The sequence below is a fragment of the Tachysurus vachellii genome, chromosome 10 (assembly GCF_030014155.1).
Source record: "Tachysurus vachellii isolate PV-2020 chromosome 10, HZAU_Pvac_v1, whole genome shotgun sequence".
NCBI classification, from domain to species: domain Eukaryota; kingdom Metazoa; phylum Chordata; class Actinopteri; order Siluriformes; family Bagridae; genus Tachysurus; species Tachysurus vachellii.
The window spans coordinates 21,778,630-21,793,195 of NC_083469.1; positions in this window are offsets into that span (position 1 = coordinate 21,778,630).

Sequence of the window (14,566 nt, forward strand, 5' to 3'; positions counted from 1 at the left end):
TTGGATCATTTGTGTGATGGCCCCAAACTGTGGAACAATATTTACCATTTAAAGAATGGCATAATTGTACACGATTTTGCTATTGATATGTATAAAATACAGAACTTTGTATTTCTTATGCATATATTAGCCTATAGTTGACACGGGGTATTAACAATAGGATGTTTTTTCATCAAGTTGGTTGTTACACAAAGCCAGAACTCTGTTTAACAGCAGTTCTTACAAGAAGCTCTTAGCTGAAAGCCTTACAATACAGAATACAGTGAGTAGGGTGTAAAATAAATAAAGAAATGACAATCATAGTAATGTAAATAATAGGATAATGCTTTGAAACCCACCTCTCTTAGTGCCAAGCTGTTCCCCACAGTCTACTGATCATGATCTTTGTGTCAGCGGTAAACACAAGTCAGTGTCATAGGAAGCCTTTCTCTGTTCGCATCCTCTGCTGTGTTCTCTACAGCCATGGTAATTAAATGTGCGCTCTCTCTCTCTCTCTCTCTCTCTCTCTCTCTCTCTCTCTCTCTCTCTCTCTCTTTCCCATTTCCTCGTTTTTCAGCATAAAAATATATTTTACAGATAATTTCCTGTTTTTAAATGTTTGACATTGATTTTCACAGATTTAGTTCATAGTGGAGCTGCCCCCGCTGACACCCCGACTGCCTGACACAACAACTGCCTGACACCCCAAATTCCTGACACCACAGCTGCCTGACACCCCAACTTCCTGACACCCCATCTTCCTTTAGATACACCTCTATTGTGTAATTTGAGTAATACTTTATTATCTGTGTAATAAGGAGGAGTCTTCATTGTACATTGCAGTACAAACCCTGAATAAATACATCCAGGGATAACAATCACTTGCGTATTATGTGTTATTATGTGTTAACAGTTTGTGAAACTGTTAGATCATAAAGAAGAAATATTTGTGACATGTAGTCATCTTGGAAAAAGTATTATTCATAGGTAAATATTATATTATTATGAATATAATCTAATATAAGATATAAAGTTTTTCTAAACTTTCAGGATACTAGAGATCCCTTGGATGATGACTCCAGAATGTAATAACACTGATCACTTCTCTGTACTTGCAGGCTGCTTTAATCCATTTTTTTTTAATTCATACATGCCCTTAATTTTCTGTTCTTTTGAGTAATGAACCAGTATTTTATGGGATTAGTTTTCATTGATATACTGATGGTACCCAGTTATATATCTTTTCAAATGACATATCTAGATTGTTTAAATTAATTGAGTGTTTAAAGAGATGAAAGACTGGATGACCTGAAATTTTCTATTGTTAAATTCTGATAAGACAGAAATACTACCTATCGGTCCAAAAACCAGTACACAGAAGCTGCATTTACTGATGACTACTCAAGTTCTGTGTTTGTGTACTTTGTGAAAGCTACTGAAAAGTTCATTGCTGACACAGCTCATTATGGGTTCATAAGGGGTGTTAGATCCAATAACTGTACAGAGTTCATGGCAACAGAGTTCCAGTCTCTGCTAAGCAAAAATCGTATAAGGCGTGAGACCTAAGCACCATATTCACCTCATCAAAACAGAACTACTGGAAGAAATTGGCGAACCCTGTTTGAAATGGGAAGATATATGCTCTTAGTGAGCCATCTACCCAAGATTTACGCTGTAATGACTGCTGCAGTAATCTACAACAGGTGGTACAATAGCTGAATACAGCTAACACCATTCTATGCACTGACGGGAAGAAAAATTGATCTTTCTAAAATAAGGGTATGTGGTTCAGAATGTTACGTGTACAAACAAGACAAAAAATTTGGATACACAATGAGAAAAAGGAATCTTTGTGGGATATGATAAAAACAGCCCTGCATACCTAGTCTATTACCCATGCAAAGAGAAAGTTCTTATGCACAGACTTCGGAAATTTGTAACAAATTGTACTACGGAACACCAAGCACAGACATTTTATTGTCAAGCAATGATTTTCATGGCAAGAGGTATGTACCCTCACAGCCAAAGGGGGATGTGACTGACCGGACATTAGAAGAGACTCATGAACATCAAGCTGCGATTAAAAATGAGGGTAGTCCTAAGACATGGGGAAGTAATCAGAGTAAACTTTACCCTCAAAGAAATAGGAGAGCTCCCCAGTACGGATTATGATGATGTTAATAGTGATGACCATATTTTATCTAATATTGACTATTGTTACAGAGTGTTTAATGTACCACAGACATTTAAGAAAGCAATGAGTTCAACTGTGTCACAGAAGTGGACTAAGGCCATGGAAGAGAAAATGGACTCGCTTAAGGAGAAAGAAACCTTTATTCTAACTACATTACCAAATGGTAAACATGCAGTGTTTGCAGTGGTCTAGATCTGTCTATGCTATCTTAAACAATGCAGATGAAACCAAAACGTACAAGGAAAGATATGTTGCTAAAGGTTATAGTGAAGTAATGGGTACAACAGTCTCCCCAACGGCAAATGTCACTTCGATAAGAGCCTTGTTGCAAATGGCAGCCCAATATGATCTTGATTTCCACCAGACGGATGTAAAAACAGCATATTTACATGCTCCAGCTGAGTGTGAAATATACATTGAATAGCCAGTGGGTTTTGAAGTGAAATCAGACACAGTTGAAAAACTAGTCTGTAAACTAAACAAACCACTGTATGGTAAACAGTCTGGTAGAAAATGGAACAAAATGTTACATGATTGCCTCAGTGACAATGATTTCATACAAAATTCAGCTGACCATTGTGTGTACAGTAAGCAAATTGAAAAAGAGAGTTATATTAATAATCAGACGATCTGATTATTGCTGCCAGTAACAATAATTTACTAAATGACACAAAAAGAGTCTTGAAAGAAAAATTCAAGATAAAAGATCTGGGAAAACTGACATGTTTTCTAGGTGTAGCAGGTGACAGTAGCAGTTTATTTTTCCAACTCGTGTTTTCTAATGAAGAGATTGGCAGTAGGTGGGCGGGGCTTATGGTATATTACAGCAACTACGGTTAAGGTGTGTGGCATTTCCTTTGAATAGCGGCATTTCCGTTGAATTTTCAGTCTTTTTTTATTCCCCCAGTTATTGGGGTTGAGTGTCTTAATTGATTTGTTGTTGCCAGTTGTTGTACAATCTGTTTTGTATTTTTTTGTTTGGAGTGGAGCGTAAGTAGGGTCAGTAAACCACAATCGATTGCCCTGTGAGTTATTGTTTAGTTGCAGTGGTCTGTGGGATGGCAGCCAGAAAACCCAGCAATTGCCACTGGAGTTGGAGATAAGTAGTGGTTATTGTATGTTGAGCCAATAAGTTGATGTAAATTAATTGTGGAATTCGTGTTAATAGTTATTTCCTATCTCCATCTCCCCCTTGGGTTGGCTAGAGGCTGGGGCTAAGAGAGTCTCTTGCTGACTCTTTGGTAGTGGTAGTGGTAGTAGTCTCCTATTTTCATGCTGTTGCGCACCTATAGCATTTCCGGTGTGTATTTGGTATGTTCACTGGTGGTGTGCTGTTTGAGACTTCTTCCTCCCTCCTTTTAGAGCAGCCTTTAGCCATCGTGGTAAGTTCCAGCCTGTCCCCTGTATTGGAGATTAGTGTGATAGCATTGAGTTGGGCTTTAGCCCCCTGGCCCCTGTGCGTATGTGTATGTATGTGAACAGATTATGGTTTTTGTTATGATGTTGTGTTTTTAAGATTGTGGGAAACTCAGTGTATAAATAAAGATTGTTTATTATTGTTAATCCTGTCTCTGCCTGATCAGTGGGAACGAACGAGTGTTGCCTATTTTGGGTAAAATGGTTAATGTACAACCCAAAAGAATTGACTATTTCCTTAGTGTAGTTTTATCATAGTGTAGTTTTCAAATTGGACTTGCTGAAATCATGCTCTTGCCACATATGGATAGATTTCCATCAGAATGAGGGTGTGGTGAAAATTAATCAAGGTACATTTCAAAGTTTCTAGACATGAGTGATGTTCAGAAGGTAGATTGATCTATCTGACAATATGTACTAGACCTTATCTAAGTTGGATTGTCAGAAAACTCTCACAAAACAATTTGTTATCCCAGTACTTGTCTGATCCAAACGAACAACATTGGTCACAAACATGTAATGAGGTACTTGAAAGGGACAATTGATGATCTATGTTACAGGAAAAGTGAAGAAAAGCTTAAACTTGTAGCATATAGTGATGCTGATTGGGCTGCTGATGCAAATGAAAGGCAGAAATGATGATCTGGAAGTCAAAGAAAAAATCAACAGTTGCTCCATCTACATGTGAAGCAGAGTATATGGCACTGACTGCAACCACACAGGAAAGCGTGTGTCTTGTACAGTTGTTCATTCATTCATTCATTTTTTACCGCTTATCCGAACTACCTCGGGGCACGGGGAGCCTGTGCCTATCTCAGGCGTTATCGGGCATCAAGGCAGGATACACCCTGGACAGAGTGCCAACCCATCACAGGGCACACACACACACTCTCATTCACTCACACACTCACACACTACGGGCAATTTTCCAGAGATGCCAATCAACCTACCATGCATGTCTTTGGAATGGGGAGGAAACCGGAGTACCCGGAGGAAACCCCCGAGGCACGGGGAGAACATGCAAACTCCATACACACAAGGCGGAGGCAGAAATCGAACCCCCAACCCTGGAGGTGTGAGGCAAACGTGCTAACCACTAAGCCACCGTGCCCTTGTACAGTTGTTCACACTAGTACAAATCTTTCAGGATAACCAAGGTGCTATTGCTCTAGCAATAAACCCAGTGTATCCACAAATATGTAAACATGCTGAAGTAAGGTATCATTTCATATTTCTTTCAATCAGCACTCAGTGATGGTAAAGTGACAATTGAGTATTGCCCCACTGAAGAAATGGTTGATGATGTTATGGCTTAACTAATGACAAACTTTAAACTGTAAAAGTTCCAATGTTTTATGTTTGGTATGTAAAATCAACACAAGATAAATACAATTGCATAGGTTAGCTGCCAGAGCACTCCCAAGACCTCCAAGGTGGTACAGGTGGTCTAACCATGTTTTAGTCTGGATCAGTACATTGTCAATGCAAGCAGCCACATACTGCCAATGGGGTCTCAAAATGATGCCCATGCAACTTGGACCAACCAACTCTTGGAGAAGCTGTCAAAAGCCCAAAATTATCCTGTACTGCCAGTGGCCACTGGTGATGTTAAAGACAGACTGGGGCCAGGGTCACTTGCCAATATCGTTTGCTCAGGTTAATGGTTGAGATGAATTGGGCTCTTCCCAGCCACTCCACCAGGTCATCCACATGGGTGAGGGGGTAGGTAGCTGTCAAATGCTGATATCTTTTTGAGATATCAGAAATCACGGCTTCTGGTTGGAGCGTGTAATGATGGTCTTGGAGACGGTCACGTCATCAATGCACTTGCCGATGTAGCTTGTCACTAATGCCGTGTACTCCTCCAAGTTGACGGAGTCGCCGTTGGTTGCAACCTCCCTGAAGATGTTCCAGTCAGTCCTGAAGAGCAGAGGTGGATCCTGCTGGCCAGGATTTCACCTGCTTCAGAACCGGTTTAGAGCATCTGATGAGTGGTCTGTATGCTGGAATATCAGGCTCCGCATGATATGTGACGGGAATGTTTGTGTAAACAAGATACAGCGTGTTTTCCCCTCTCATTGGAAAGTCTGAGCTTTGCATGATTGAAATCTCCAGCGATGATAAACAGAATGCTAATAGCCCCATAGAGTTCACATAGAGCCTCTTTAGCATTAGCACTGGGGGGAATGTAAACTCTGACAATGAAAGCCATGGTGAATTCCTGTGGTAAATAAAATGTCCTGCATCTAACAGTCAGAAACTCCACTAGTGACGAGCAGTAACTAGAAACAAGCAGAGAGTTCTTACACCATTCTGTGTTGATGTAAACACACACACCACCACCGCGAGCCTTACCACACAGAGCTGCATTTTTGTCTGTGACGTCCGGAACTCTGTAGCTGAGCAACGTCCATTTCACCCCTTCGCCCTCATAACTGATCAGACGACACCGAGGACTGGAGGACTGGTCTCCACAGGAAGCAGAGGTCACGAAGCCTTTCCAACACATCATCATGCAGGTTGGTTGTTGCATGATTTCTGTATTGTACTAACTTGTTGTATACACAAACAACGCTGTCTCTGGTGTCCAGGTACTAACAATAATCGGGCTAAAAAACGTAAATAGCACCATATTGAGTGGCCGCTACGTGCTACTGCCACGCCACTATCTTGGTAACTTTTCCAATTGATCAGGAAACCAGATGATCAGTGCCAAAAGGTCGATCTATTCCTGCATCTCCTGGACATATTTGAATTTGATGAACAAGTGGAATGATGAGGGCTGCTCCTCTGAAGCCTCCAAGGCCATGTCCAGCAGTCCTTGAAGTTGCCATCCAAAGATCAGCTCAAAGGGTATAAAAAATGGAGGCTTAAAGTGTCTCCCAGATGATGCAGGGCACATAGGGCAGGGCTTGTTGGACACGGTCCATGACAACTCTTTTAAACACTCATGTAGTCGTGTGCTTGTCATGCTGTGACACCCTTCCACATTGCAACAATTGTTGAGGAATAAAGCATCTGCAACAAAAATGTTATTAGATTTTTATTTGTCTGTTTTTTTTCATTGTCAAGTAGAAAAGTAGATACAGCCTTACAGAGGTGAACAAACAACAACGAAAAGAAAAAGAAAAGAAAGAAAAATATATACAGGGCAGAGAGCAATATAATGTGCATGAAGAGTGGAGTATCAGGAGAGGTTTTTAACATAATCCCAGATGGGTACCAATATCAAGCAAAAATTATTAGGTTTTTGATGTATATCATAGGTAAGTTTCTGAAGTGGAAGTAATGTAGAAGCCTCAGATATCCACAATTTGAAGGAAGGTACCTGAGGGAATGGCCAAAGTAATAATATACATTAATTTGCCAGGAAAACTATAATTAGAAAAAGATGTTTTGCATGGAAATCAAACACTGTTTCCAGTCAAGTGTTCAGCAGACACAATTAAAAGGGCCAACCAAATTGCAGCTTTAGAAGTTACTCCTATAGTATCATGTATTATTGTTTCAATTCTTCTTCTTCTTCTTCTTCTTTCGGCTTTTCCCTTCAGGGGTCGCCACAGCGAATCATCTCTCTCCACCTAACCCTATCTTCTGCATCCTCAACACTTGCACCCACTAGCTTCAAATCCTCATTAATTACATCCATATACCTCCTCTTTGGCCTTCCTCTTTGCCTCCTGCCTGGCAGCTCCATGTCCAACATTCTCCTACCAATATACTCACTCTCCCTCCTCTGAACATGTCCAAACCATCTTAATCTCGCCTCCCTAACTTTGTCCCCCAAACGTCCAACATGGGCTGTCCCTCTGATGTACTCGTTCCTAATCCTGTCCAATCTTGTCACACCCAAAGAGAACCTCAACATCTTCAGTTCGGCTACCTCAAGCTCTGACTCCTGTCTCTTCTTCAGTGTCACTGTCTCTAAACCATACAGCACGGCCGGTCTCACCACTGCCCTGTACACCTTCCCCTTGATTCTTGCTGATATTTTCCTATCACACAGAACTCCTGACACCTTTCTCCACCCACTCCAACCTGCCTGCACTCGCTTCTTTACTTCTTTCCCACTCTCTCCATTACTCTGGACTGTTGACCCCAAGTACTTAAACTCCTGTACCTTCTTCACCTCTTCACCCTGTAACCTTACTATTTCACTTCCCTCCCTTTCATTCACACACATGTACTCAGTCTTACTACGACTGACTTTCATTCCTCTTCTCTCCAGCGCAAACCTCCACCTCTCCAGGTTTTCCTCCACCTGCTCCCTGCTCTCACTACAGATCACAATGTCATCTGCAAACATCATCGTCCAAGGAGACTCCTGTCTGACCTCCTCTGACAACTGGTCCATCACTATAGCAAACAGGAAGGGGCTCAGAGCCGATCCCTGATGCAGTCCCACCTCCACTGTAAACTACTCTGTCTGACCTACAGCACACCTCACCACTGTCTTGCTCCTCTCATACATGTCCTGCACCACTCTGACATACTTCTCTGCTACTCCTGACTTCCTCATACAGTACCACAGCTCTTCTCTTGGCACCCTGTCATACGCTTTCTCTAAGTCTACAAACACACAGTGCAACTCCCTCTGACCATCCCTATACTTCTCCATCAACATTCTCAGAGCAAAAATTGCATCTGTTGTGCTCTTTCTCGGCATGAAGCCATACTGCTGCTCACAAATTTCCACCACCTTCCTTAACCTAGCTTCCACTACTCTTTCCCACAACTTCATTGTATGGCTCATCAACTTTATCCCCCTATAGTTGCTGCAACTCTGCACGTCACCCTTATTCTTAAAGATCGGCACTAACACACTCCTTCTCCATTCCTCAGGCATCCTCTCACTTTCTAAAACCCTGTTGAACAAACTAGTTAAAAATTCCACTGCTGCCTCTCCTAGACACTTCCAGACCTCTACCGGGATGTCGTCAGGACCAACTGCCTTTCCACTTTTCATCCTCTTCAAGGCCTTCCTGACTTCATCCTTTCTAATCTTATCTACTTCCTGTTCCACAGAGTTCACCCCTTCTACTCTTTTTTCCCTCTGATTTTCCTCATTCATCAGCTCCTCAAAGTAGTCCTTCCATCTCCTCTGTACACTCTCCTCACTTGTGAGCACCCTTCCATCTCTATCCTTAATAATTCTAACTTGCTGCACATCCTTCCCATCTCGATCCCTCTGTCTAGCTAACCTGTACAAGTCCTTCTCTCCTTCTCTAGTGTCTAACCTAGTGTACAACTCATCATATGCCTTCTGCTTGGCCTTAGACACCTCCCTCTTCACTCTGCGCTGTAACTCCTTGTATTCCTGCCTATTCTCTTCAGTCCTGTCCATATCCCACTTCTTCTTGGCTAATCTCTTCCTCTGTATACTATCCTGAACTTCCTCATTCCACCACCAAGTCTCCTTATCTTCTTTCCTCCTTCCAGATGACACACCCAGCACCTTTCTCCCTGTCTCCCTGATCACTTCTGCTGTAGTTTCCCAGTCATCCGGCAGCACTACCTGACCACCCAGAGCCTGCCTCAACTTCTGTCTAAATTCCTCACAACATTCCTCCTTTTTCAGCTTCCACCACTTAGTTTTCTTCTCTATCTTTGACCTCTTCCTCTTACAGACCATCAGAGTCATCCTACACACCACCATCCTATGCTGTCTGGCTACACTCTCTCCCACTACCACTTTACAGTCACTAATCTCTTTCAGATTGCCTCTTCTACAAAGGATGTAGTCTACCTGTGTTCTCCTACCTCCACTCTTGTAAGTCACTCTATGTTCCTCCCTCTTCTGAAAATACGTGTTAACCACAGCCATGTCCATCCTCTTAGCAAAGTCTACTACCATCTGTCCTTCAAGGTTCCTTTCCTTAACTCCAAACTTTCCCATCACCTCCTCATCACCTGTGTTCCCCTCACCAACATGTCCATTAAAATCCGCTCCTGTCACCACTCTCTCACTCGTGGGAATACTCTCAATCACCTCATCGAATTCACACCAGAATCTCTCTTTCTCCTCTAACTCACAACCTACCTGTGGGGCATAACCACTAACAACATTCAACATCACCCCTTCAATCTCTAACTTCAGACTCATCACCCTGTCTGACACTCTCTTCACCTCCAGAACATTCCTCACAAACTCCTCCTTCAGGACCACACCTACCCCATTTCTCTTACTATCCACACCATAATAAAACAGCTTGAATCCTGCTCCTATACTACGAGCCTTGCTACCCTTCCACTTGGTCTCCTGTACACACAGTATATCCACCTTCCTTCTCTCCATCATATCAGCCAGCTCTCTACCTTTCCCTGTCATAGTACCAACATTCAGAGTCCCTATTCTCAGTCCTACACTCTTACCTTTCCTCTTCTCTCTCTGTCTGTGCACTCTCCTCCCTCCTCTACTCCTTCGACCAACAGTAGCCCAATTTCCACCGGCGCCCTGTAGGTCAACGGCGCCGATGGCGGTCGTTGTTAACCCGGGCCTCGACCGATCCGGTATGAAATTCTTATTGTCAACTCGCATGATTAGATTTGGCAATGTTTTATGCCGGATGCCCTTCCTGACGCAACCCTCTCTATTTATCCGGGCTTGGGACCGGCACAGAAGTCACTGGAATGTGACCCCCATGGCTAGATATATATAGAATATATATATATATATATATATATATATATATATATTATTGTTTCAATTGTGTTGTGTAAATGATTTTTACATTTGAATCAAAGTCTGGAAGAATTTAGGTACACCGTCTGTAAGCACAGTGGTGTGAGATAAATTCTGTTAATAAATTTATAAAGTGGGGGGCACGGTGGCTTAGTGGTTAGCACGTTCGCCTCACACCTCCAGGGTCGGGGTTCGATTCCCGCCTCCACCTTGTGTGTGTGGAGTTTGCATGTTCTCCCCGTGCCTCGGGGGTTTCCTCCGGGTACTCCGGTTTCCTCCCCCGGTCCAAAGACATGCATGGTAGGTTGATTGGCATCTCTGGAAAATTGTCCCTAGTGTGCGATTGCGTGAGTGAATGAGTGTGTGTGTATGTGCCCTGCGATGGGTTGGCACTCCGTCCAGGGTGAATCCTGCCTTGATGCCCGATGACGCCTGAGATAGGCACAGGCTCCCCGTGACCCGAGGTAGTTCGGATAAGCGGTAGAAGATGAATGAATGAATGAAATTTATAAAGTTCATGGACCCCAGTTACACACACACTTAGGATATTCTGTAAGTTATTACATGCTGCAGAACAGCCAGCTTTATTGATGCCATGACCTACAGTAGGTCCTTTTCCCAAACATTCCTCAGACTCCTAAAAAAGAGGCACCTGTATAACATGTAAGATCCTTTTTAATCACATAAACAAGAGGAACATACTTTTTATTTTAAAAAGGGATATGGTGAGATTGCTCAGATTCAGAAATATATAGGAGCACACGTTGTCTGCATAATAAGAAATCCGAATGCTCTTCACCACCCACCCTGATCCTAGTGACAGTTTCACGCTGCCTTTTAGACTCTGAAAAAGGCTCAGTTATGAGGGCGAAGGGGTGAAATGGGGCAGCCCTGCTTTGTACCCCTCTCAGTGCTAAAAGACTCAGAGACAAGCCCGTTGTTGATAACTGTATCCAGGGGGCTGACATAGAGCAGTTTTATCAACTCAATGTAGTTTGGGTGCAAATTAAAGCTTTAAGAGTAGCAAAAATAAGATTTCTGCTAAACCCAAATGAAAGCTTTTTCCTCACAAAGTGAAATGATAAGAGCATAAAATTTGTTTTTGAACTGAATTTATGACATTCAAAGGTGGCATATGTTATTTCTGCCAAAGCATGATTTTATAAATCCTTGATGATCTCTTCAGATGTTACATGGCAAAACTGTTTAGAGTCTATGAGGTAGTGCTTCGGCCAGTATTTTACAGTCTGTATTCAAAAGGCTTCATGACCTGTAAGAAGCATACACTTAAGGGTCTTGACTTTCTACAGAAGTAAATAGATGGATGCTATTGCCCATGCAATAAAATTTTATTGAACAACATAACATAATGAAAAAAAAACTTAGGTCACTATACCCAACTGGCATTGAGTAAAAATGCCCAAATTTAAAATAAAATGCCCAAATTTGTGCAGCAAACCAGCTCACATATAAATCCGACATTGGAGGCTTACAATAAAAAATGACAATAAACTTACAACAAAAGAAAATATGTATATCCCCAAGAAATGCATGTGCAACTGTTTCTTTAAATAACATAAAAGCAAAATATAATAGAGGCCATCACTTTAGAATCTCAGATGGATCTTCAAAATTTCTTTGTTATTTAATTGTTGAAAGCTTAAGTTATTCAAACATACAGACTTAAGAAGAGTTATTGATTTGTATTAAGGTCTACTGTATTCTATCATTACTTATGTTTTTAGAAACTTTGGACCAGGACACTCCGCCTCCGATGGTTTTCTCTGTTGGTGCGAGTGATTTCTGTGCTCTGTTGCTCTCAAAATCTGAGAGGGTCAATTATTTCAGTAGCAAGAAAATATATGATGGACCCTTCAGCTTTTCTCAGGGAAGCCAATGAGACACAATTTTATTCTGAAGAGAGTGTCTTCAGTGTCAGAAATTCTGCAATCGGCGTCAGTTAGATGCATTTCCAGACACCCTGCCTGATCTAATGAATCTGGCAAGGCCTCCTCTGTTTCAGCATGCTTCTTCTATACATTTCTGGATGGCTGTGAAGATGCAAAAAGTGGAAAATTGCACATATCTTTAGTCACAGATGTATTTTGCTGCTACTGAGGTGGTGTGATTCAAGTAAAAAAACGACAAAGTTAAAAATAAAAGGGAACTTGAATGGAGCTAACAAACTGAGCTGCCATCTTCGGTGAAGTCACTTTACTCCTCCCATAGCACTGATGACGAGATTGATCTCATGGTGCTTGACCAATTTGTCACACAACCTCCGGAGTAGATGAGGAACACACCGCCAATAGCAATAACATCTTAAAAGAAAATATTCACTCAAAAAACTTTTTGATATGGTTAACTTTTTACTTGTTTTTCTGAGCGTCTGCTTCTAGCTGATTAGCCCACTAGCATCACTAGCCTGCTAGCCCGGTTACCTCTAGTTCTCTACACCTTCTCACACCAATTCTCTTTCTTGTACTTGCCCTATAACACCATGTTGCTTGTGTGTCTGCCTTTGAGTGCAGGTGAGGACACGTTCAAGTTGCATTTGGTGGAACTGTATCCACCGAAAGGCATTTCCATCCAATGGCATGTCACTCAGTCACTGTTTTTTTGTTTTTCCACATCATTCTGTGTAAACTCCAGACACTATTGCATATGAAAATCCTAGGAGAAGTTACTGAAGTTACTCAAACTATCCAGTCTGGTACCTGCATCCATACCAAGTAACCTTTATGACTGATTGTGGTATGGTTGTTGGTATCAGATATCCTGCAAAGGTTTACACAGAACTGTGTTGAACTGAGGTCTAAGTAAGCAAAGAACAATTCTCCAATTCTGCCAGCCAAGAACAGGAATCTCAGGCTATCATAGTCACGTACATGAGTACAAACAGTTAAAGATTAAGAAAAAAATAGTCACCTGGTTTTCATTCTTCAGCTTCTCACTTCTAGGGAGTTTATGCCCACAACCTCAGATGACTGTTCTCCTACTGTAGGTCTCCCACCTCAATGTTTGTACTGTTGTGCATTTTGAGATGCTTCTCTGCTCACCACAGTTGTAAAGAGTGAGTTCCAGTTCCTGTTTCCTAGGACCAGTCCGGTCATTTTTTCTCTGATCTCATTCAACAAGGATTTTCAGCCTTTAGACCCACCACACGCGGGCAATTTCTAAAATATTTAAACCAGCCCATCTGGCAGCACCAGCCATGACACAGTTAAAGTAACAGAGGTCACATTTCTTCCCATTCTGATGTGAACATCAACTGAAGCTCTTGACCTGTATCTGCATGACTTTAAACACTTTGCTGATGCTACATGACTGACTGAATGGATAACTAAACAAGCAGGTGTGACTGGTGAGTGTACTGTATTTGAACTACAGATCACTTATGTGAGTGTATACATGCTCCATCAATCACACAATTGTGCTTCCAGTGGGATGTAACTGATGATGAGCAGTACAGTGATACCTCGAGATACGAGTGCTTTGACACGAATTTTTTGAGATACGAGCTGTGATTCGACCAAATTTTTGGCTTGAGATACGAGCAAATTTTTGAGATACGAGCCGCCGCCAAAACAAAGATCCCCAAAAACCACGTGTACTCTGTTTCCCGTCTCACTCGGTTAAAGCCGCCTTCCAACTGCACACGACAAACGACGGCCGATAAACAGTAAGTCATTCACTTCCTATGGAGAGTCGCAAAGGGGCTGTGTGAGGTGCCGACCATCAGCGGATCCGTAATTTTCGGATCCGTTTTAACCGCTGGATCCGTTAAAAAAATTGAACTTGTGCGACTACATCGCATCTGATATGCCGACCGGACAGGTTTTTATTAAAACTACCGGCAGATGTTAGTGAGGAAAGAGTGACAAAAAAGGCAAACACAAGTGAAGAGAAAAGCGATGAAGAAAATTAAGCAAAATTAATGTAAAGAAAACAGAAATTGTAGTTCAGTTAAGAGAAATCAAGCATCGCGTTAGTTCTGGCAGGCCACGTCGTCAAGCGGGTATCAGCTGTTAATCTATGGGGTCAGAATTGTTTCGTTATTCTGAATAAATATACTATGATCCACAAATAAATAAAAAGAGTTTCACAAATATTTTTTTAATCAACAAATGCACAATAAGCAAACCGTAAATATATGTTACAAATTTCACAAAAAGAAATGAAATTCACAAATAAATAAAATGGGATTTGCAAATAAAAAAAATATTTATAAATATATATTTAATTGTATTTATTTGTGAATGGCTTCCTGCTCATTTGTGGATCGCGTTCTGTGC